Genomic DNA, 25,798 nt, shown 5'->3' with positions numbered 1-25,798 from the left:
GTACATGATGCTAACTCATCCCTGTACTGCCAGTTTAATTCAAACCGAATCATCGTTTACAAATAATGCAACAGTAATTGGTCATAGCAGCAACAATGATGAGTTGGATTACAGAAAAGGGGATGGTGCGGGAACAACAACCAGAGTTTCAATGTGGATAAGATTGAGTTCACGACCGACATCCACCATGTTAATATGAAGCTACTGTCGCCAATACTGAAGACTTGGACCCAGCTCCAATTGGCATCATCCCAGCCAGAAGCAAAGATTTTTTTTACTGTTACTGTATTCGTTTATTTAATTTACAGATTTGTAACTTGGAGATTGGGTGTTGTAGCTAGATGGTCCAGACACCATGCATATGGAAACTGCACCTCTGTTTATTTATTTATTTACTTGTTTGTTTGTTTGTTTGTACATGCCTGGGTGTCTGTAAGGGATGAGGGGGTCAATTGTTTAAAAGGTTTGAGGACCCCTGAACATTCTTCCTGTCTTGATATCCTACCTATCAATACTAATATCTTTGTATTATAGAATAGTGGGACAAAACACAATGTATAAATATCTGAACAAAATTGTTCTTCAGAGCACCAGCGATAGATCTAGAAGTCCTGGTCACTTCATGATATCAAGCAAAAAAGCTTTGATGATAAAGTTTCCAACTCCAAAAGTATTTTATCTGTCTGAAGGGTAAATTTCTTAGAAAAGAGGAAACCTATATCAAATATTAATCAGTCTACAGTTCCACCTTGAAATCCACAATGCCAAATAAACTCAACCCCAAATTCCAAGACTTTGGCCTCGGCAGCCACCTCTGCAACTAGGTCCACAATTTTCTGTCTTGTAGACTGCAATCAGTGAAGACTGATGACAGCAATTACCTTTAATGCCCATCTCCTATCAGGGTGCATACTTAGCCCCCTACAATGCTCCCTGTACATTCATGACTGTGTGGCCAACACTGCTTCACTCCAGCAAGTATCAGTCTAAGCAAGTATCTTTCCTGTAATTCCATGGGCTTTCATTTTATGAAGCAGCCTCATGTGCGGCACCTTGTCAAGGTCTTTTGAAAGTCTAAATATAGTGTGACAGCGAGAGAAAGAAGGAGTCTGACTCAAGTGGCGTCCAGTTGGAAATCTGTTTCTTTGTCACATGTGCATATTTTAAACATTTCTCTTAGGAACCCCTGCATGCCCAACTTGGACACTATGTTTCAAAGACTGGGAACAGTTCAAGATGCAGCAAAGGAGGACAAAGGGATTAATCAAGTGGGAATAAATAAATTACGAAAGTAAGCTTGTGGCAAACATAAAAAACAACTACAAAACCTTTTATAGATATGTCAAAAGAAAAAGATTGGTGAAATCCAGAGTAGGTCCCTTGCAGTCAGAATCAGGGGAATGTATAATAGGGAATAGGGAAATGGCAGACCAATTAAATTTTTATAAGAGAGGATACAAATAACCTCCCAAGGATGTTGGGAAACATAGAGACTAGTGCAAGGGAAGGGCTGAAAGAAATCAGTATCTCTAAGGACATGGTCTTGGGGAAAATGAAGGAATTGAAGGGACTGAAGGCCGAGAAATCCCAAGGGCCTGATAATCTACATTCTAGGGTACTTAAAGAAGTGGACATTCAGATAGCAGATGCTTTAAGAATTATTTTCCAGAACTCGATAGACTCAGGATCAGTACCCAAGGATTGGAGGGTAGCTAATGTTACCCCACTATTTAAAAAGGGGGATAGAGAAAAAGCGGGGAATTATAGGCCGGTGAGCCTTACATCAGTAGTGCGCAAAATGATGGAATCCATTATTAAGGATGTAATAGCGGAGCATATAACTAGCAGAGAAGGGATTGGACAGAGTCAACATGGATTTACAAAAGGTAAATCATGCTTGACAAATCTATTGGAATTCTTTGAGATGGTGACAGGTATAATAGATGGGGGAGAGCCAGTGGATGTGGTGTACCTGGATTTCCAAAAGGCCTTTGATAAGGTCCCACAAAAGTGACTGACATGTAAAATCAAGGCTCATGGGATTGGCGGCAAGGTATTGATGTGGATTGAGAACTGGCTGGCAGATAGAAGACAAAGAATTGGGATAAACGGCTCATTTTCTGAGTGACAGGAGGTGACCAGTGGGGTGCCACAGGGATCTGTACTGGGACCCCAGCTGTTCACAATTTACAATAATGATCTAGATGAGGGGATTGGATGTAATATCTCCAAATTTGCAGACGACACTAAGCTAGGAGGCGTTGTGTGCACTGAAAAGGGGGTCAGGAAGCTCCAGTGTGATTTGGATAAATTGGGGGACTGGGCAGATACATGGCAAATGCACTACAATGTGGATAAATGTGAGGTTATCCACTTTGGTAATACAAACCGGAGGGCAGATTACTATTTGAATGGCAATAGATTGGGAGATGGGGAAGTGCACCAGTCACTGAAGGCGAGCATGCAGGTACAGTAGGCGGTTAAAAAAGCAAATGGTATGTTGGCCTTCATATCAAGAGGGTTTGAGTATAGGAATAAGGATACCTTACTGCAGCTGTACAGAGCCTTGGTGAGAGCACACCTGGAGTATTGTGTGCAGTTTTGGTCGCCTTATCTGAGGAAGGATGTTCTTGCAATGGAGGGAGTGCAAAGGCGATTCACCAGGCTGATACCTGGAATGGCAGGAATAACTTATGAGGAAAGATTGCGCAAACTGGGATTGTACTCCCTGGAGTTTAGAAGATTGAGAGGGGATCTCATAGAGACATACAAAATTCTGGCAGGACTGGACAGAATGGATGCAGAAGCGATGTTTCCAATGGTGGGGGAGTCCAGAACCTGGGGCCATGGTTCGAGGATAATAGGCAAACGATTTAGAACCGAGATGAGGAGGAATTCCTTTACCCAGAGGGTAGTGAATAGGTGGAATTCATTGCCACAGAGAGCAGTAGAGGCAGGTTCATTGAATATATTTAAGAGGGAATTAGATCTATTTCTTCAGTATAAGGGAATTAGGGGTTACGGAGAGAAGGCGGGGACGGAGTCCTGAACTTTAAGATCAGCCATGATCTCACTGAATGGCGGAGCAGGCTCGAAGGGCCGAATGACCTACTCCTGCTCCTATCTTCTATGTTTCTGTTTCTATGTTTCTCATATTAGGATGCTTTGCTGTACCCAAAAGATTCTCATCAGCCAATTTAGACCCAATAACTTTTGTAATGTTTGTGTGTCTCCAGTGAACTAGTTCTTGCTTTCTTGTGTAAGGCAGTATATCTGATACAAGTGCATTTTTTTCGAAAATAATGCAGAATTTTAGGATGACTAAGACAAAGAGCTCCTTCAGCCAAGACAAAATATTGCACATAATTCTCCAACCTTTTCCAACTGAAGACTACACTGCCCAAAACATTGCGAGCATCAACCCACGTGCCTAAAGTGAATGAAATTTATTTACAAAAATGATGTGAGTAATTAGCAAGCAATGTGTGAAAATGCAAGAAAGAAGATAGACAGCAGGAGAAGTGAAATAAGCTGAAAATCCATGATGGGCTTGTGCAGGTCAATTTATGGTTGTCTAAGATTTTGGAAACCGTTAACTGGTCATTTCAATATAGTTCTGCACAAGATTAATACTGAAATGGAAACACTCAAAAACTTATTCATGGTATCAGCATCTTCAGCTTGAACTACACCACAGTGAAGCAGTAATACAACATTTAAATTCTTAGGTACTTAAATGAATACATTTTTTTTAAATTATGCTCCTCTTCTCTGGTAATCCATTGATTTGATTTTTTTTAATATAGCTGCCAGTGCATTAGAAATTCAGAGAGCTCTTGTGCGTATATCACACATCAACGGGGCACTCTAAAACACTTGTGTTTTTGAAAGTGATTCCAAACATTTTTTTGGGTTTTCCTAATTCCTTGTACCAAAATGATCAAGGATAGTGACAATTTTTAAAGTAAATTCATCTAGTCCATTTTCATATCACTATCCTGAAATTCCAGTTGTCTATTATTTCAATTCTCTATCCCGCTTCCACCATGACCTACCTGTCTGTAGCCTTCAGTATTGCTCCAATGAGGACCAACGCAAGCTTGAGAAATATCACTGCAGCCTTCAAGACTCAACTGCAAATCAGTTGCAAATTCAAAACTTTCAGTAACTTGCTTTATTTTTGCACCAACAATTGGCTCGTGCTGCTGTAAAGTTATCCATTTGTAATATTAACTGAGATTTTTCCCTATCTCCACAGATACTGACTAATCTGCTGATCATCTCTTTCACTTCCCTGTTCTACACTGTGCATTTCACAACTCCAACATTTTCCTCTGTTTTCTGTCTTTAATTTCCCTCAATCTATCATCTAACAGGGTTCTCATTAATTGGAGATTGCCATGGCAACATTGGCCTCTATATATCACATTTTTCCATTTATCCTATGCATCTCTCTTTCACCCTCTCTTCAATTTAAAACTCGTTAACATTTCCAGTTCTGAAGAATAGCCTTTGACCTGAAATGCTAAAAAAAAATAATTTCCGCAGATGCTGCCTAACCTAGTGGGCTATTCCATCACTTTCAATTTTTATTTTGGTTAACTTGTGATGTCTGAAAATGATGTTTCTCTTCTCTTCTGAAAATACTAATAGCAAGATATTATTCAATTACTTTGCAATTTCTTTATTTTCATTTTCAGTCTAACCATACATAATGTGGGTTCCTTGCACATCATAGTTTCTTTTTTTACCAGCTTCTATTTCCAAATTAAATGCTATTTTTTTTGGTATTGCTTTTGATATCCTTTGCATGTCTCAATTTTTATTGAGATCAGAAATAAATATGCTGAATTTTATCCTGTAATCATATCGACAAATCACCTGTTTTCAAAGTTCTGTAAAATACTTTCTGAAATAGTACTTCAAATTTAATGCTTTTCATTAGTTGTTGAAAACAGATCTAGAAATTTGGAAATAACTTCCCTTCTCATTACTTGAAGGACATGAAAATTTAAATAATTTTCCCCTTTACATATTATTCAAATCTCGTGCAAAAATGCCAATTAAACTGAACAGAAACAAACAATCCCCCCTTCAAAAGTTCCTTTCTCTAAATGAATCAGAAATTAAGAGACTCATGGTTGCTATCATACACTAGTCATATTTTTTCCATTCTCTGAGAAACTAAAGATTCCCACCATGTGAACTAAAATAGACTGGACTTTTCCATTCAAATGTTTTTCTTGACACAGAAATATTTTTACAAAATGTCAGTACTACATATTGATCATGCACTTTTTCATTTGCAGAACTAATAATCAAGTACAAGAGGTAGTAGAACTCAACCAACAATAGCAAAGAAATAAAAACAGGAACCAACTTACAAAGCATGCTTCTAAACAATTTACAAGAGCTATATTTTCTGAGAGGATGTCCACTTAGGAATATCTGACCTGTATTTTCCCTCGTGCTCTGGCATATCTCAGTGAGTGAAACGACATATATTAAAATAACATAGATCCAAATAAGCCCACCCAGTGAATCAAGATATTATTGCTGCAGAATACACATCCCCCCACTTTCTCTCACTATCCATTGTTTAAAAACATCAGCCTCTAGGTCTATCACTTCTTTCCATTTCAGCTGCTCAAGATAGAATATACTGACATAATTTTTGAGGTTAATTATATTTGTAGTAGTAAATATGGAAATAACATTAAGTCTGGATAACCAAACAGCCAACTCTATATTTCAATTTCCATCGAGCAATGGAGTTATAAATCTTGAGATTTTAATGAAACCAAGAGCTGAGAATTAAACAAAGATATTGCAAGTTCACACTGGCCATGGAATGAAATGCAGAGGGCCTTGGAAGGGAAGCTGGCACAGTAAAAGAAACTGATCACAGTTCAGATACATTCATTTTAAAAATGTTATAATATTTAAACATTAGAAAAATGATAGGCAATTATTTTATATTTGGTACTCATCATCCTTCACATTGGTGGAGGCCTATAATATATTTCGCTATATGGTGGGTAAACTGAGTCAGATTCAATGCTTTATTTGCAAACTGTATGATTGATAAACAATACTGGATTGATGTGTGTGTTCTGGTTAACATTCTTCTAATTAAGGATATTAGGGCAATTCAGATATAAATAAATTAATCACAATTTTTTCTCTCTTTTGAGGTTCTTTTTTTCAATTATTTTCAAAATTTATAGATCAATTATTTTTGATTTTTATCAAAAAATCGTTTCATTTTTTTCTTCATTTATTGAAGTATTAGTTTTTGTTATAGATAGAGAATTTGGGTTAAAAAGGGTTTAAGTTAAAATGTGATGATTAGTCATAAAAGGGGGCTAACCACCAGAGTTTAGCTGGAAAATGTTACAACAGACTTGCAACAGATTTAACTACAGAGAGACATGCAGGAGCCAAAGATTGATAAAGAGTGAAAAACAGGATTTGGTGTGAGCAGAGGTCATGAATGATCGTGGTGTGCGTGACTAACAGTAATCAGGATGATTCTGCAAAAACTAACCAATTAAAGCAGTGTAGTGGAGATGCCGAAGGACAAGCAAATTGTATAAAAAACAACGCACTGTATGTATCGGGCCTTGACTTGGTGAGAAGCCGGTTGAGTCCAACTCTGCAGACTTGTGAATAAAGCTTGTCGTGTCACCGATCTTAAAGAGACTCATTTGTGAGAATTTGTGTTTCTGACAATTTGGGGGCTCGTCCGGGATCTACACTCCGGCCGTGGGGGGAGGCGAGAAAGGGGGACGTCGGAGGTGGTGCACCCCGCTGAGTTCAGCGGCTCCTAGTCCCTTGCTCATCGCCTCGGATGGCTTGAGCGAGTGGTATCCGGACAAGGTGACACGACAAGACGAAAAGGAGAGGGGTGATGGTTCAATCCCCAAGAAGACACCGGTAAGTGACGACTTACGATTGTGGTGTGGGGATTGACGGACGAGACCACCCAGGTAACGGTCATGATGGAGTAAAAATATAAATAAGGTGTAAAGAGGGTGGCGTGAGGACCCCGTCGTGGGACCTTAGGATAGACCCCAGGGAAACCTCAGCGGGAACCGACGGAGGGATAGTACCTCCGACGAGGCGACCGAGACGAAAGCGAGTAGGGTCCCGAAAACGAAGGGGGTCCTCAGCCACGATAAACGGATCTAGGCGGGAAAATGGGAGGAACAAAGTCTAAGGGCTCATCTGAAGGATCGGGACTTTTCCCGGGGGTTCCTCCTGACAGCCCTTTGGGGAGAATGTTTGAAAATTGGGATAGTAGACGATATCGAGACAAAGACAAGAGAAAGATGGTTCAATATTGTCTCCTTTGGTCAAAACAGCCTATCAAAGGTTCCTCGGTCTGGTGGCCGAAATTCGGATCCGACGAGGATTGGGTTAGACAAGCATTAAACATATATGTAAACTCGAGACCAAAGGTGAATCAAGAAGAGTCAGCGTATGCATTTTGTTGGGTTCCCTGGCCAGGATCCTTAACAAAATGTTTTAAATTGGGGGTAGCGGGAGAAAAGAAGTGGGAACCTTTGGACAATCTCCCCCTTCCTTATGTTCCCCAGGCGCCCACGGCGCCCGAGGGAAACTTGCTGCTGGAGGGGGAAGGTGATGAATCTGATTGTCCCGGAAGGGGCCGGAAACGGAGGGATGAATTAAGTGAAGTCATTGAACTAAGGGAGTCGGACCCTAGGCTTCCACCGGTGGACCGACCCTGGACCAGATCCCAGACTGGTCCAGGACCATCGAAGGCTCCAATAAGCCTAAATCCCCTGAGGGAAGTTCCTATGGGAGGACTGGGAGGGGGAACGGGATACGTAAACGTTCCCCTAACCAGTACTGAGGTGCGGGGATTTAAGAAGGAAATGAAAAAATCTGTTGGAAGATCCCATGGGACTGGCCGAACAGTTCGACCAGTTCCTGGGACCAAACATATATACCTGGGAAGAGATGCACGCAATAATGGGAACATTATTCTCACCCCAGGAGAGGCAGATGATTCGACAGGCTGCCCTCCTTATGTGGGAACGTGAACAACCTGGGGACCCCAGACCCCATGAACAAAAATATCCCCTGAATGAACCCAGGTGGGACAAACGAACACCCGAGGGATTGACAAATATGAGACACTACAGAGAGTGGACAATTAAAGGGATACGGGAGGCTGTGCCAAAGGGTCACAATTTCGCCAAGGTATTTGGGAACCACCAGGGGAAAGATGAGTCCCCTACTGATTTCTTGGAGAGGGTGAGAAAGAATGTCCAACAGTATGCGGGTGTGGACCCTAGTACACCAATGGGTGAACAGCTTATTCGAATCGAATTTGTGTCCAAATCGTGGCAGGACATTAGGAAGAAACTAGAAAAGGAGGAGGACTGGAATGAAAAACCCTTGAGCGACCTGTTAAAAAAGGCACAAAGGGTCTATGTGCGGAGGGAAGAGGAAGGTCAAAAGAGGGCAGCGAAGATTATGGTACAGACTATCCGACAGGTAAATGCCGGGTCCAAAGAGGAAAGGAGACAAAACACCCCCTCTAAGCAACCCAAGAAATCCAAGAGAGGGGAGACCCAGGACACCCGCTAAGTGCTATTACTGTAACGAGGAAGGACACTTCAAGAGGGAATGCCCTCGATATAGGAGGGAACTGCGGACCCTCGAACTCATGGAAGAAGATTAGGGGGGTCAGGGGTTCCGGGTGTTGGGGACCAAGTATAAGAGGGAACCCTTGGTAAAACTGAAAATTGGTCCCCAGGGAGAAGAGGTGGTGTTTATGGTGGACACGGGAGCGGAACGAAGTAGTGTAATAACTGTGCCAACTGGGACCGAGCCTGTAAAAAGCAATTTGAAAATTTCTGGGATAGAAGGGGCTCCCAGGACGGTATTGATAATTCCCCAAGTGACAGTAAGGCTGGAAGGGAGAGAAGGGGTACAGGACCTCTTGTTGTTACCGTCGGCCGGATTTAACCTCTTAGGAAGAGATATACAGGCTCTCCTAGGTCTGGGTGCTCTCCCCGTGGACGGAGAAGTGCGGGTCCACCTCTGTGTTCTGAAGGAGGAAGACGAACGGCAGATTGATGAGAGAGTCTGGAATAAGAAGGGAAATCGAGGAGGTCTGGACATCCCACCTTTACATGTCACATTAATACCAGGTCATCAGCCGGTAAGGAAACGTCAGTATCCTATTTCTTTGGAAGGGAGGAAGGGGCTACAGCCAGTAATCGAGACCCTGATACGGGGCGGACTATTGGAGGAATGTATGTCACCCTATAACACCCCCATACTCCCAGTGAAGAAACCGGATGGATCCTATCGTCTAGTTCAGGATCTGAGAAGTTTGAATGCTATTGTTCAGACCCGCCACCCGGTGGTGCCCAATCCCTATACCATCATGAGTCGGAGTCTCCCGGACCATGAGTGGTTTAGTGTTATTGACCTGAAGGATGCCTTCTGGACATGCCCACTAGAAGAGGGAAGTAGAGATATGTTCGCGTTTGAATGGGAGAATCCATGGACAGGTAGACGGAGGCAGCTTCGGTGGACCGTATTGCCCCAAGGGTTCACTGAATCTCCGAACCTGTTTGGACAAATGCTAGAACAGATCTTGGCGGACTATCCACGGTCCGATGACTCCCAATTGATGCAGTATGTGGATGATCTGCTGTTATAAGGGCCCAAGGAACAAGAAATGAGGGGAGATACAATTAGACTCTTGAACTATCTAGGGAAAAAGGGTCTGCGAGTGTCCAGGAACAAGTTACAGTTCGTTGAGAGGACTGTGGTGTACCTGGGGCACCAGATAAGTAAAGGACAGAAACGGATTACCCCTGAAAGGATTGCGGGAATCACCAGAATGCCGTTACCCCGTAATAAGAAGGAAATAAGACAATTCCTGGGGTTCTTAGGTTACTGCAGGTTATGGATAGAGGACTACTCGGCGTTGGTGAAGTTTATGTATGAAAAGCTGACAAATGAAGATGAACATCCATTGAAATGGACCCAGGAGGAGAAGGGATGGTTTGAGGACCTGAAGCGTCGCCTGACGCGGACCCCGGTACTCACTCTGCCCTCTTTGAAGCAACCCTTCCAGCTATTCGTCACCCATAATCAAGGAACAGCTGTGGAGGTTCTGACACAGGAAAAAGGCGGCCAGCGACACTCAGTGGCCTTCCTGGCCAAAATGATGGACCCAGTGTCTCGTGGATGGCCGACGTGCATCCAGGGAGTAGCGGCTGCTGCTCTGTTGGTGGAGGAGGCACGCAAACTCACTTTTGGAGGAAGGATGACTGTGTACACCCCCCACTCTGTGAGTGTTCTATTAGCACAAACCGCCCATCGATGGCTGAGTGATTCCCGCATATTAAAGTACGAGACCATTTTAATAGTCGGAGAAGACCTACAGTTTGCTAAGAATAATAGTTGCAACCCAGCTCAGTTTTTATACGGCGGTGAAACAGGGGAAGAAGTGGAGCACGACTGTGTCGAGTTGACAGATCTCCAGACCAAGACCCGAAAGGATCTTCGCGATACCCCCCTGGGAGAGGGATATGAATTCTACATTGACGGCTCCGCCAGATGTGTTGACGGAATGAGGAGAAGCGGGTATGCCATAATAGAAGGAGATGCTTGGGAAGTGGAAGAATCTGCAAGGCTACCCGGAAGCTGGTCGGCACAGTCCTGCGAACTATATGCCTTGCAGAGGGCCCTCAGAGTACTGGCAGAGAAAACTGGGACAATTTACACTGATTCCAAATACGCATACTGGGTAGTGCATACCTTTGGTAAGATCTGGAAGGAGCGCGGTCTGATTACATCAAGAGGGAAGGAGTTGGCACACGAACAGATGATTACTCTGACCCTGGAAGCCCTGACATTACCCCGGGAAATAGCAGTGGTCTACATACCAGGCCATCAGAGAGGAGATACCCCGACCGCGATTGGGAACAGACGGGCTGATGAAGAGGCCAAAAGGGCGGCCATGCAAAGGGAAGTCCGCTTGCTGACCTTAATCCCAGTAAGACCAGGTATAGAAAAGGCTCCCATTTTCACTGCTAAGGAAGAAACAGACATGGCTCAGCTGGGCGCATGCCGACTGCCGGATGGAACATGGAAGACCCCAGATGGAAGAATGGTTCTAAATAAGGAAATAACTCGCAATATTTTAAAACACCTGCATCATCAGAGCCGCTGGGGCACCCAGGCCTTGTGCGACACAGTGCTTCGAGACTATGTGTGTAAGGGGATCTACACTTTGGCCCAACAGGAGGTGCAGAACTGCCACATCTGCACAAGAATTAATAAGAAGGTAATGAGGACGGGCACCGTGGGAGGTCAACCGTTGGCAATACGCCCCTTCCAAAGAATCCAGATCGACTTCGCGGAGTTACCTCAGGTCCAAAGGTGGAAGTATCTGTTGGTGATGGTAGATCACTTTACCCGATGAGTGGAAGCCTTCCCAACAGTGAATGCTACTGCCTCCACGGTTGCTCGCCTCCTCCTAGAGCATGTGATCCCCAGATATGGCATAATGGATTCTATAGTCTCGGACAGAGGTCCACACTTTTGCTCCAAAGTTCACCAATTGATTTGTGATGCCCTGCAAGTCTCTTGGAAACTGCATACCCCTTGGCATCCGCAAAGCTCAGGGAGGGTTGAGCGTATGAATGGAACCCTAAAGACGAAATTGACAAAATTAATGGTGGAGACTAAAATGCCTTGGATAAAGTGTCTGCCCCTGGCCTTATTGAGAATTCGTACTGCCCCACGCAGGGATGTGGGGGTGTCCCCTTATGAGATGATATTTGGGCTTCCCTTCTGGAGTAAAGTTGAGGGGTGTCCCACCTTGGGGGAAGGGGATATTTTTGTTAGGAACTATTTACAGGCACTGTCACGCTCTCTTACAGATTTACGGAAGAGGGGACTATTGACACAAACACCGCCCTTAGACTTCTCTCTACACAAGGTGGAACCGGGAGACTGGATCCTCATCAAGACCTGGAAAACCGAAAGACTCCAGCCACAGTGGGAAGGTCCATTCCAAGTTCTCTTGACTACAGAGGCTGCAGTGCGAACAAGAGAGAGGGGGTGGACGCACGCATCCAGATTTAAGGGACCTGTAGAGGCGCCTCAGGACCCTGACACGGACTCAGATTGGACTTGTGTTCCTGGGGACAGTCCTCTTACTTTGAGACTTCGCAGGAGGACTTGATTGACAATGTTATTGTTATATGCTTTGGTTTTTCTTGGTTTGCCTCTGTCTTTGTCAGGTCTGAAGTGTGAGAGGTGCAGAGACACAGTAGTCCTTTTTCAGGACTTGGCTGGACAATTGGTTTGGAGGAACCTGGTGGCGCAGCTTGTTGTGGGTCATCGGGGGTGTTTTGTTCCTCCTGCTTGTTTTGCCCTGCCTCATTCCCTGTCTGCGCAGCCTCGTGACTTCGATGGTCCAGCAGACCATGCAGCCAGGGGCCCCGGGAGACCCGGTTAGGATTTTAGTCCAGCACGAGATTGATCTATCAGAAGATGGTTCTCTTCCCTGGGTTAAGATCCCCATTCAGCAATAGTACACACATTTTAAAGAAAGAAAGGGGTGGATTGTTATAGATAGAGAATTTGGGTTAAAAAGGGTTTAAGTTAAAATGTGATGATTAGTCATAAAAGGGGGCTAACCACTAGAGTTTAGCTGGAAAATGTTACAACAGACTTGCAACAGATTTAACTACAGAGAGACATGCAGGAGCCAAAGATTGATAAAGAGTGAAAAACAGGATTTGGTGTGAGCAGAGGTCATGAATGATCGTGGTGTGCGTGACTAACAGTAATCAGGATGATTCTGCAAAAACTAACCAATTAAAGCAGTGTAGTGGAGATGCCGAAGGACAAGCAAATTGTATAAAAAACAACGCACTGTATGTATCGGGCCTTGACTTGGCGAGAAGCCGGTTGAGTCCAACTCTGCAGACTTGTGAATAAAGCTTGTCGTGTCACCGATCTTAAAGAGACTCATTTGTGAGAATTTGTGTTTCTGACAGTTTTGATTGTAATCACTCATGCTATAGATAGAGAATTTAGGTTAAAAAGGGCTTAAGTTAAAATGTGATGATTAATCATAAAAGGGGAAGCCAGAATAGACAGGGAGCTTACCATAAAAGTTCAGCTAGACAATGTTATAACAAACAGAGATTTTCATGGTCACAGAGAGACATGTAGGAGCCAAAGATTGATAAAAAAAAAGTGAGAAACAGAATTTAGTGTGTGTAGAGTTCGTAGTGTACGTGACAAACATGATAATTACAAATGCAAGTGTACTTAGGATGATTTTGCAAAAACTAACCAATTAAAACAGTGTTAAAAAGAAGGGGAAGGACAAACAAAAAAAGGTATAAAAATCAATGCACTGTATGTATCAGGGCTTGACTTGGCGAGAAGCCAGTTGAGTCCAACTCTGCAGACTTGTAAATAAAGCTTGTCGTGTCACCGACTTTAAAGAGACTCATGTGTGAGAATTTGTACTTCTGACAACTCAGATAGGTTAGGGTTAGAAATTAGATTTTTTTTTCATTTTTTTAATTGACAACATAGATTATTTACCATTGTTTGCTATCCATATGTATCAATGTATTTGATATTATTATTTTCTCAAAAACCAATAAACAGATTGAAAAAGATTAATCACACAATAAACTGATGAAAAAAATGACACTATTCTCTTACCTGCTTGGGATAATGGGATTCATGACCATTTTGTATTGGCACTACAGGAGAAAATTCAAAGGCTGCATGTTCTGCCTTGTGACAATGACTAGATTCTGCTGACTGAGCAAAAAACCACTAATTGTTGCTAAGTAGAACTTTGTACTAACTGCAAGAATAGAGAAGTGATAAGTCCATCTGCAATGATTCTTAGAAAGTAGGCAAGTTGAGACTTGTCTGTGACTGTATTGTGTGATATATTCTAGAGTAAATGTATAAAAATCCATGGATCTATTCTGTAATTCAGACTGAGGTCTGGTGGAGATCAGCCCTCTCTCTTTTTCCTTGGTACCAAGTAAAATAAAAGTACCAAGATTGAGAAATGGAGTCAAGGGTCTTTGTTATTAGAACAATTCCCATGACATAAACACTATTTTTGTTTCAGGTACCACACTGCATTAGATCCCTTGGACCACAATAACAACTGCATCAACTATGTCAATGACTACAGCTCAAGTGTTTCAAACCATTCTACCCACATTATACCCACAAAACTAATAATCAAATTCAGAGATCAGTAACTCTGCTCTTCTCTTTGCAACTGAATCATCAATTTCTTCATCAACAGGCTGCATTCGGTGCTGATTGGCAGCATCATTTCCTCCTCGCTGACCATCTTCACAGAGATATCACAAGGCTATCCGCCAAGTCTCATATTCACTCAACACCCACAATCACGTCATCAAGTTCAATTCCAATACAACCTATACATTTCTTGATGACACCTGATTGTATGATGCCAGAACAGAAAGACCTAAAAGCTTATTGTGGATTTTAGGAAGGAAGTGGGATGGGGGGGAAGGTGGATGCGTGGCAGTGGTGTGTGAGTCAAGTTTCTGAGAGTCCACATATCAGGACTGTTCCTGAGGAGATTTGACATGTCGTCAAATACTCTATTAAACTACCAGAGGTGTAATGTGGAAAGTATATTATCTGTTTGCATCATTGCCTGGTTTGAAAACTCAAGTGCCCAGGAATGCAAAAGGCTGAAAAAAGAGCCAAACCTATGCAAATCCATCACTAACACTAACCTCCTGTCCACACAATAGCTACTCACTACTGCCTTTCAACCAGAACATACAGAAATCTGAAGTCCAGCACCTCTAGGTTTAAGAAGTTTTTTTCCAAATCTATCATGCTTTTGACCTCCCTGTAATACCCTAACCAAAACTACTTTAGGATCACCAAAAGATCTATCTACATGAATGAAACATTACTTTTTTATACTAAATTGCCACTATGAATGTATTTAACTCACCTTTTAGATTTATCATCCTTCTTTCTGCCTTGGCAAACTGGTAATTTATGCTGTTGCTATTTGTTATTTGATGTTCCTGTGTGGCTGCAGCAACGGTGAATTTTGCTACACCTCCTCATTGTACTCAAGCACATAACAATATACTTTTTAAACATTTATTTATTTTGATTACAAAACAAAAATTATGTTTCAAAGTGAATTTTACTATTAACTCCAAACTGTAGTCAAAATTTTAAAAAATATCTCCTTACATATACATATAATCAGAGTTTTATGTGCAGTTATGGCAATACTGTTGCACTTCAAAAAAAAATGTGCCTATTTGCTGCTTACAGTACTCTGAGCATTTTCATGTGAATACAGGCTATTTTATGTCAATAATGGATTACACCCCAACTCGCTGGAGGGTAAGGATTTCAAAAACATTTGTGACAGACAATTGTAAACTCCTGCAATTGAGGAGACCTAACTTAGCTGTTTCATTAAGAATATCAGCCTTTGAGATTGAGGAATGTGAGATTTGATCCGCGCTGTTAAAGTGTTTCAAACCATTTTAAGAAGAAATTTGTTTTTCCTCATCATTCATGTTTAAAATACTTGGTTTTTTTTATTATTTAAATTCAGAATGTTTTATCTTTAGCCATCAAACTGTTTAAATAGAGACTTCTTGAGATCATTCAGTTGGAATCTTAAATTTTGATTCTTCTTTTGATTCTTCTTCAGTCTAGTAAATAATACGTAATTGGACTTTGCTCAATTCTGATTATCTCTTTACTGTTAGTAGAATGAAAATTGACCTTAAGGATGATTCATTTGTTCAATAAATAAATAGTCCACAAAGAGAACTTATTTTTAAAGAAGTATTTCCATTTAATATCCTGCATTCCATTTCAAATAAATGTAATTGTGAAACAAATTTGCTATAATAGAAATGCTATTTGAAGCAAAATTTTAGCTTATATTAGATTGACTTAACAGACTTTAAAAGGAAGACTAACCTAATGAGTTTGGGCAAACTCTGGAACAGTTATTAAAGTATCACCATACTTATTAATTTTCAAAACTACTGACTGTGCCATGATAGCTGTCACAGACCTAAAAACTACAATTATAGTTTACTATTTTGCAGATATAGTATTTATTCTTAATTGCACCACAGAATTTAAAGTACAATGCATGCAAAAATTAAATAACAAGGATTTACAACTTTAAATAAAATGTGCAATATCCTGCTACTTTCTCCATATTTTAAACTAATTTTCTCAGTTAAAATTGTTTAAATGTTTCTATATTTTTCATCTTATGACAATCACTTCACATTCCTGGAGCAGTATTTTGCATGTTAATGAATTTGTGCTAGCAGGAACGCAAAATAAATGACCCTCTTTAAAATAAGTTCATGAAAGCTTTCAAAAGATTTATCCATTGTTGGAAATTCACAAAGGAATAGTAAGGCAGAAAAACGTTGCTGCACAAAAACAAATAAGATTATCCAACTAATACATATGCAATGCACCTTTTGATCCCTCTGAAGCCAATGTAAACACTGAGCATATAAACAAATGTTAAAATTACATTTTTCTCTGACAGATCATCAATTGGCAAGCTAGCATAGTATACCTGCACAACTGTATAGTTTTCAAATAACATTTGAGACAACATTGTAAACATGCATTTTACTTTTTTAAAAATCCCCAGGGTCAACACTGGGTCCTTTCTATTGATGATCTGCATACCTGGGGTTCATTCCAACCTGACCCAAACACTCTCGGAGCATACAATTACAGAGTAATATTAGGGGATTAACTTGAGTGTATAAAATTCTGACTAGTAGTCAGCTAAAAGGTCATTCATTTTGGACCAATATAGAGATAATAATTTTTAAATCATGAGTAGTTGGTGACAGTAATGGTCTGAAGAGATTTGGGGACATATTAATAGATCGATAGAATTTATCAGGCACCAAAAGTAAATACAGATGTGTAGCGTAGATAAAAGCTCTCACACAACTTTTTTTTCTTTGGCTTGGCTTCGCGGACGAAGATTTATGGAGGGGGTAAAAAGTCCACGTCAGCTGCAGGCTCGTTTGTGGCTGACCAGTCCGATGCGGGACAGGCAGACACGATTGCAGCGGTTGCAAGGGAAAATTGGTTGGTTGGGGTTGGGTGTTGGGTTTTTCCTCCTTTGCCTTTTGTCAGTGAGGTAGGCTCTGCGGTCTTCTTCAAAGGAGGCTGCTGCCCGCCAAACTGTGAGGCGCCAAGATGCACGGTTTGAGGCGTTATCAGCCCACTGGCGGTGGTCAATGTGGCAGGCACCAAGAGATTTCTTTAGGCAGTCCTTGTACCTTTTCTTTGGTGCACCTCTGTCACGGTGGCCAGTGGAGAGCTCGCCATATAATACGATCTTGGGAAGGCGATGGTCCTCCATTCTGGAGACGTGACCCATCCAGCGCAGCTGGATCTTCAGCAGCGTGGACTCGATGCTGTCGACCTCTGCCATCTCGAGTACCTCGACGTTAGGGGTGTGAGCGCTCCAATGGATGTTGAGGATGGAGCGGAGACAACGCTGGTGGAAGCGTTCTAGGAGCCGTAGGTGGTGCCGGTAGAGGACCCATGATTCGGAGCCGAACAGGAGTGTGGGTATGACAACGGCTCTGTATACGCTTATCTTTGTGAGGTTTTTCAGTTGGTTGTTTTTCCAGACTCTTTTGTGTAGTCTTCCAAAGGCGCTATTTGCCTTGGCGAGTCTGTTGTCTATCTCATTGTCGATCCTTGCATCTGATGAAATGGTGCAGCCGAGATAGGTAAACTGGTTGACCGTTTTGAGTTTTGTGTGCCCGATGGAGATGTGGGGGGGCTGGTAGTCATGGTGGGGAGCTGGCTGATGGAGGACCTCAGTTTTCTTCAGGCTGACTTCCAGGCCAAACATTTTGGCAGTTTCCGCAAAGCAGGACGTCAAGCGCTGAAGAGCTGGCTCTGAATGGGCAACTAACTCACACAACTGGAGGGATAACAAATGCTTTTATTAGCTTTCAACAATGGGCAGGGTCACTTGTAGGCTTTGGAGGGGTTCTGGGTTTAGGGAAGAAACTAGGGTTATATATGGGTAAATGGAAGTGGAGATGGGAGGCGGGGCCAGTCATCAATATAGCACTCTCCCAGTAAATTCGAGTTCACTGCAAGATACTAATGTAATTTTAGTGGGTTTTTTTTAAAATCAAGACAGTTAAACAGTGCACTTGTAAAACTACATATGAAATGTGTGTCCAGTTCAGAGTGATGCAGCAAGAAAGAACTCACTGGTTTTGGATAGAGTCAATGTCAGATTGTTTGCTGTTTATTCTGTTGAATAGCACAGACAGATGTTTAATCACATTAAAATTAGAAACTGCAGAAGACAAATATGAAAAAATTGTCCTTTTGGCACATACCAAAAATAAACCCCATGACCACAAACGAAGGCACAACTGGAAAAGATACATTAAAAATATATTTTCTGAAGAATAAATGTTTTCTCAATTCTGTTGCTATCAATTTCAACAACATCCCTGCATTTTATGGTTTCTTCCCAAGTGTCCACACATCACACACTTATCTGTCCAGTCTCATGAAGCAGTAACAATTAACCCTCCCTTCACAGTGATTGATACAGACTTTGCTTTCAATTTGTTCCACTACACAGATCATGAAATTTACAAAGCACGTATCATTACTGACCGACAGTTTTAGAGAGAAGACTATATGCAGCAAAAATAATTATTAAATAAATGAGAAAACTATCTCAGCATGAAACAATTCTCAGAAGCTATGGTGATAAATGAATACATTTATTTTACTGAATATAATTAAAACCTATTATATTAATGCAAATACTTTAAATTTGAAACAACCATTTTCCTTCATGACAATTTTGTTTTAAATCCAGACACCAAAAAGTCATTTTAGTAACAGTGAAAAGAAAATTTCAAGATAGTTGAAAGAAAATCAAAATGGTGTATTTCTTTGCATAAAAATTAGTATTCAAATTCATTGTAAAGGAAGCTACAACCAGATTTTATTTTAATTAACAAGATATAGTTCGATAGTACATTCATTATTCAGACAAGTTAGTAAACAAAAGTACCTAAACATTCATCACTGAAAGCCATTACTGCACATCCAGTGACAGCTGAAACATCAAGTTTTTTTTTTAAATCACTAATTTAGACAAATTCAGTAACTACAATTTAATTAATTGTATATTAATCACCCAATCATACACTGCAGAACTAATCATGATCAAGTACTAAAAACGGAAACAACTGGGATAAGAAAATAAAACATTCCACTTTAGGAGGTACCTACAATAAAATGATTAACCATGGGTAATGCCCAACAAGCATATTTTCTGGACTACTAGATGTCATTCCAAACATACTTTTAATTCACATTTTTCATAAATGTTCAGAATCAGAATTTACTGTCATGAACGTGTGTCACGAAATTTGTTGTTTTGCGGCAGCATTACAGGTGCAAAATTGCTATGAATAACGTTAAAAAAAGTGGTTCCATATCCATTCAGAAATCTGATGACAAAGGGGAAGAAGCTGTTTTTGTACTGTTTGGTATTTGTATTCAGACTTCTGTACCACCTTCCCAAAGGTATCAGTTAGAAATGTCTGAGGACAGAGGCTGCTTTCTTGAGACACTGACGCTTGTAGATGTCCTAAACAGAGTGAAGTCTGATGCTCATGATGGCACTGCCTGAGTTCGCAACTCTCTGTCGTCTTATTCTATCCTGTGCATTGGCACCTCCTCCATACAAGACAGTGATGTAACAAGTCAGAATGGTCTCCACAGTACACCTGTAGAAATTTGCAAGAGTCTTTGGTGACAAACCAAATCTCCTCAAACTTCGCACAAAGTAAAGCCCCTGGCAAGGCTTCGATGTGACTGAATTGACATGGAGGCCCCAGGATAGATCTTAGAGATGTTGACACCCAGAAATTTGAAGTACTTAACCCTTTCCACTGCAGACCCCACCCCCCCTCAATGAAGAGTGATTTGTGTTCTCCTGATTTCCCCCTCCTGAAGTCCATAATCAGTTCCTTAGTTTTTCTAACATTAAGTGACTAAATTATTGGTGTTATAGGAAAACATTAGTGGTAACTCCTTCCATCGCTTTGATCTGAACCAGGATACTCAGAGTATTGTTAGAGCATTTCAGGACTTTCAATCAGCAACAAAAATAAACTTATCAAAGTTAAAAAGTGCCTCAAATGGGAACAAGTTATGGTTTGAGGTAATAGAGTGAAGAAAGGATTAAACTGAGGTAAAGGGTTCAATCAAATGGACGATTTTGTCTTAATGATTTCATATCCTGTTTGGAGATGAAATGCCTTCATCATTGTAAGCTTTTTAGATCTTGCATCATAATTCGGTGTGCTTTATAGATGGGAATCAAAAGGAAGAAGTCATTCACCAGAATACCGAATCTCTGACCTGCCGTATAGCCACAGTTTATACAGGAGTCACCTATTTCTCATTATCATTTAAAAGAGACTCAATTCAGACTTTTTTTTTACTGTTGTGATTGAGTAGCCATTTAAAGTTTAATATACTTAATATATTGCTGTTTTAGTGTCTGTTAGATTAAATATATTTAGAGGTTTTTAGTGCAATTGCTGTGTGTTTTTATTTCATTTCACCGCCTTTAAGCCAAGAGTAAAATCAAAGCAGCTGAGCTCAGACCTGTGTCGTGGTGCTTCCATGCAATATGGGAACTCAGGGATGCTGCCAGTATCCCTAATAACCGTATACAGAGGAAGTGTATCTAGCTGCAGCTCCTGACACACCGTAAGATGACACTGGAGCTGTGCATGCATTCACAATACTGAAAATATTTGTGACAAAGTTGATCAAATTGCAAGGTTAAGGGTGTAAGGGCAGATAGGGAGTGGTTGACCATCAGACAGAACAGGAAGTCTTCTTCACAGACCAATATACCACTTCAAATATTTTTGGGGGAGATGATGGTTGGGAAGCCTATACTATAGGTCTCTCCACTGCCACCCAGAGTTGGAGGACCAGATATGTAGACAGATTATGGAAAGTAGCAAATATAACAGGGCTGTCATAGGGGGAGACTTAAATTTCCCCAATTTTGTCTCGGACATCCTTACTGGCAGAGGCTTAGATGGAATAGAATTTGTTAAGTATGTCCAAAAGAGTTTCTTGAAGCAGCAAAGTGCTAACCCTATCAAGGAGGGCATACTTTGGGTGGGGGGGGGGGGGGGGGGTGGAAATGGCATACAACCAACAAGGGTTCCTGTGAATTGTATTAACAAAGTATTATTTAACAGCAATCCAGACTCTGTCCTACCATTCAATTATAGTTGGCAATGCTTTGAAGTAACAGGGGTGGATTTTTAGGTGCTGAAATCCTTAACAGGAAAGCTAAAAATAGAGACAGCATGCAACAGCCCCAGAGGTTTACCCTGAAAACTGAAGCCTTAGCTTTGACTGATCCGGTCTCCCCAAGCAGCTCATTGTCAGACCAGGAAGAACAGGTAAATGACTTCAAGTGGCTAAAGCTAGCAGTGCTAACTGAATTTAGTAAAGAAATTGTAGAGACAGTTAAAATGGAGATAAGAATACATATTGGAGAAGAACTGGCTGCCCTTAAATTGAGGCTACAACTTGTAGCTGAAAAAATATCCACAGACACCAAACTAAGAGAAATTAAAGATAATGTTTGGGAGATAGAACATCCAATGTTGGGGTGTACCAATGACATCAGCTCAATGCAAAAGAAAATTAAAACTCTCTCCGCCAATATGATGTGAGGTTTTGGAATCGAGGCCCCAAAGCATCAAGATAATGGGGGTTTCCAAAGGAACCTGCAGCACGAGTAAAAACACAGTACAGTATTAGCTTTTTTTTTAAAAGAGGCAATTCGGACTGGATAAAGAGCCACACCCCATCCTATAGCCAATACCAGGGCCGAGGAGAGCTCCTACAGGCCACAGTGGCGAAACTTCACTATTATAGTGATTGCGTGGACACCCTACACTGTGCCAGAGAACGCCATGAGGTAAAACTCAATTTTCCCCGATCTTACTACAAAAGTGGCTCAGGCGACATTCAATGACATTAAACAGGAATTGTGTACCCTGCAGGGCGTCTGATTTGGGTTAATCTACCCAGTTTGTCTATGGATCATTTACTTCACAAGGTGAAGGATTTCCTCATGGCTGAAGAAGCGAGAGTATAGGTCAAGATGTTGAAAAACAACTTATTAAAGCATAAGTGTAATGGAGCGCTGCCACTCGATGGACATTCTTATGTTATTCTTCAGTTACCAAACTTGGTAAGGTGGTTAAGGTGAAATTCCAAAATTTAAATAATACATTTACTACTGTTAAATATATACACATGGATTTATTGGGCTGAACAACGTAGAGTTATTTTCTTTTCTACTTAAAGCTCACTCTCCCCAGTCCTTGACATTTAAGGGCAAGGACGTTTGGACCACGTGGATGTAAAGTGTTGTCCCTACGGCTTAATACAGGGACAAGTGTAGTAAGTATGTGCATGTATATGAGGATTTGTTTTTGTATGTTGAAGAAGATTGCGGGGGGGGGGGGGGGTGGCACTTAGACTCAATTAGGGCATTACAATCCACAAAATCTAAATATAAAATCTTCAATAATTCCGAGCCCTCCTTGTGGGAGGGAAATGCCTGTCAGATTTCTCAATTAGAATATCAGATGAATGGGAAGCCCTATCAAAAGATCAAAAGTTTTCTTCCATCTGAACCAGTTAAAACCTGATATAGTATTTTTTGCAGGAGACTCACCTTCGTATTAAAGATCACTTAAGGCTACAAGTCAGGTTTGTAATTTCCATTTCAATTCTAAATCATGATGGGTAGCTATCTTAATAAATAAATATTCAATTTGTACCATTTAATATGATAGCAGACAGAAGTGGTAGCTATATCATAGTGGCAGGTAAGCTTCTGCAGGAACAGGTGCTATTATTAAGTAGGATTCCCTCATTAGATACCCACAAGGTAATTTTAGGGAGGGGAGGGGATTTAAATTGTGTTATGGATCCAGTTCTAGACCAATCTAACTCCTGCAGAACTACCAGATCTGCCATGTGCCAGGTCATTTTTTGACACTACGTTACAGAATGGGCTGATTGACCCTTTGAGATTTCACAATCCCTAAACAAAAAAATTTCCAGAGTTCATATTCTGGAGTAGACTATTTCTTTTTGGGTGACTCACTCAATCCAGGTATAGTTTTCTCAGTCTATTCTGATCTCTGATCACGCACCATTATTATTGAAACTTCAACTACCCAATTATCTCATTAACCCACCATGCTGGAGACTTAATTCTCTTCTTCTGGCAGATGAAAAATGTTGTGAACATGCATCAGAATCTATCAGTGATTTCCTCTCTCACAATCAAAAAGAGTCAACCTTCTATTCCCTACACTGGGAGTCACTGATGTGTTATTTGAGGGGGTCAACGGATTTCCTACTTGTATTGATTAAATAAGAAACACACTGCCAGGATCAATAAACTAACATCCGCTATTAGTGAAATGGATCAACACTACACAGTTTGTCTATCTCCATAACTATATAAGCAACATCTTGATTTACAAACAGAATTTGATCTTATATCAACTACACAAGGTGGAGCAGTTATTAATGTAAACTCATGGTTCACATTATGAATACGGGGAAAAGACAAACCACCAATTACCCCACAACTGAAACATCAGGCTGCATCAAGACTGATAACCCAAATTAGAGACACCTGCAATAACACAACATCTGATCCCACAAAAATCAATTCTGCCTTTAAACATTTCTGCTCATCACTCTACAAATCCAAATACCCTTCTGATGACAGCAAAATGAACCAGTTTCTTAACAATCTTATAACTCTGGTCATTGACCCTAACAGGTTAAAGAACTGGATGCTTCATTCACTCTAGATGAGATTACACTGTCAATTAAAGCAATGCAGTTTCATAGAGTTCCAGGTTCCAAAAGATTTCCAATGGAGTTTTATAAAAAGTTTAATGATAAACTAGCCCCAATATTATTATCAGTGTTTAATGAAGCAGAGCAAGGAGTTTTATCAAGTACTTTAACCCAAGCTTCAATAATTTTCCTCCCAAAGACAAGGATTCCACATTATGTTACTCCTATCAGCAGTTATCTGTGTTTAATGCTGATATCAAAGTGTTAGCCAAGGTCATAGCATCTTGACTAGAAGTGTTACCAAAGAACATAAAACAGCATCACATTCGTACACTCTTCAACATCATTTACTCTAAATGCTCGACAAAGTCTCCAGAAGTTATAATTTTGCAAGATGCTGAAAAAGCCTTTGATAAAGTAGATTGGAAGTATCTTTCTGCAAAGTTATAATTTTGCAAGATGCTGAAAAAGCCTTTGATAAAGTAGATTGGAAGTATCTTTCTGCAATATTAAAAAAACTTGGATTTGATAACAAGTTTATCTCTGAGATTCACCTTCAATACACTGCACCACATGCATCGGTTCACACAAATAATACTCACAATTTTGCATTGGAACCCAACAAGGATGTTCCCTATCTCCTCTTATTTTTGCTATTGCAATCAAACCATTAGCAATTATGTTCCAGTCTTCCCCTTCCTTTTGGCCATTGTCCAAAATCAACTTGAAAAGAGAGTTTTTTCATATGCTGATGACTTGGTGCTGTTAACAACAGGCCCACAGGGAAGCACTTTCTCCATTCTATCCATTCTGGAGGAGTTCAGCTCTTTTTCAGGTTATATATTGTCCAGGAAATCACGGGCAAAACCTCCCATCTATTGAATGTCCAGTACATCTATAGGGAAAATTGCTGCCGGAGAGCAGAAGCAATCATCAAAGATCCTCACCACTCAGCACTTGGTCAATATGGTTTATAGTGTGAAAAATTTAAAAAAATTAAAAAAAGAAATATAGGTGCCACAAGACTCATACCACCAGATTCAGGAATAGCAGCTACCCCTCCACCATCAGGCTCCTCAATGACAAACTCAATCAGGACTCATTTAAGGATCTGATGTGCACTTTATTGGTTTTCTTTTTGTTCTCTCTGTATTGCAGATTGTTTACATTTGTTATGTTTACAGTTCTGTTTGTTTATATGATTTACACTGTGTGCAGTTTATTTTTTACACCACCAATCAGTGGTAATTCTGCCATGCCTGCAAGAAAAATGAATCTCAGGGTTGATTGTGATGTCATGTAAGTACTCTGGGGGTGGGGGGGGGGGGCTGTGACGTGATGGTGTAAGGAGAAGACGTGGGAGAACTATTCAAAACCCATTTTAAAGTTTTAAAAATATTTTTAGAATCAGTTTATTATACTGTTGAAGTCCTTTACAAGCAACTATGAAGAAAACTAAAGCTGAACCAGCAAATGGCTATTAAGGAGTTAACAATTATTGAAGAATCTTTGCCTACCTTGCAAGTGGAGCCTTCAGATTCGATTTCTTCTCAGCCTAGACTGCAACACCAGTCCTTTGATAAGGTGCATACTACACTGGCGCCAACTTCACGCACTGCTGCGGAAGATGGCACTGGTGCCCCATGTCGGCCTTCTCCCAATCAAGATGAACAACTGGGCATGCGCATTACACCCGATATGGCCCAGTCTGCGGGGGGCCCAACCAGTGATGCTGGACTGACTGGGGGGGGGGTGGAGAGGGAGTCTGTACCCGTAGTCG

General features: G+C 40.9%; 1 protein-coding gene across 6 annotated transcripts in view; it reads right to left on the bottom strand.

The window, feature by feature from the left end:
* LOC138753571 (neuronal PAS domain-containing protein 3) overlaps positions 1-25,798 on the bottom strand; it is a 1,142,342-nt gene that overhangs the window by 1,085,940 nt on the left and 30,604 nt on the right. The gene's annotated exons all lie outside the window — the stretch shown is intronic.

This window comes from Narcine bancroftii, chromosome 2 (genome assembly GCF_036971445.1).
Source record: "Narcine bancroftii isolate sNarBan1 chromosome 2, sNarBan1.hap1, whole genome shotgun sequence".
Lineage (NCBI taxonomy): Eukaryota > Metazoa > Chordata > Chondrichthyes > Torpediniformes > Narcinidae > Narcine > Narcine bancroftii.
The sequence above is the reverse complement of the archived record's forward strand: the minus strand, read 5'-3'. Positions and strand labels throughout refer to the sequence as shown.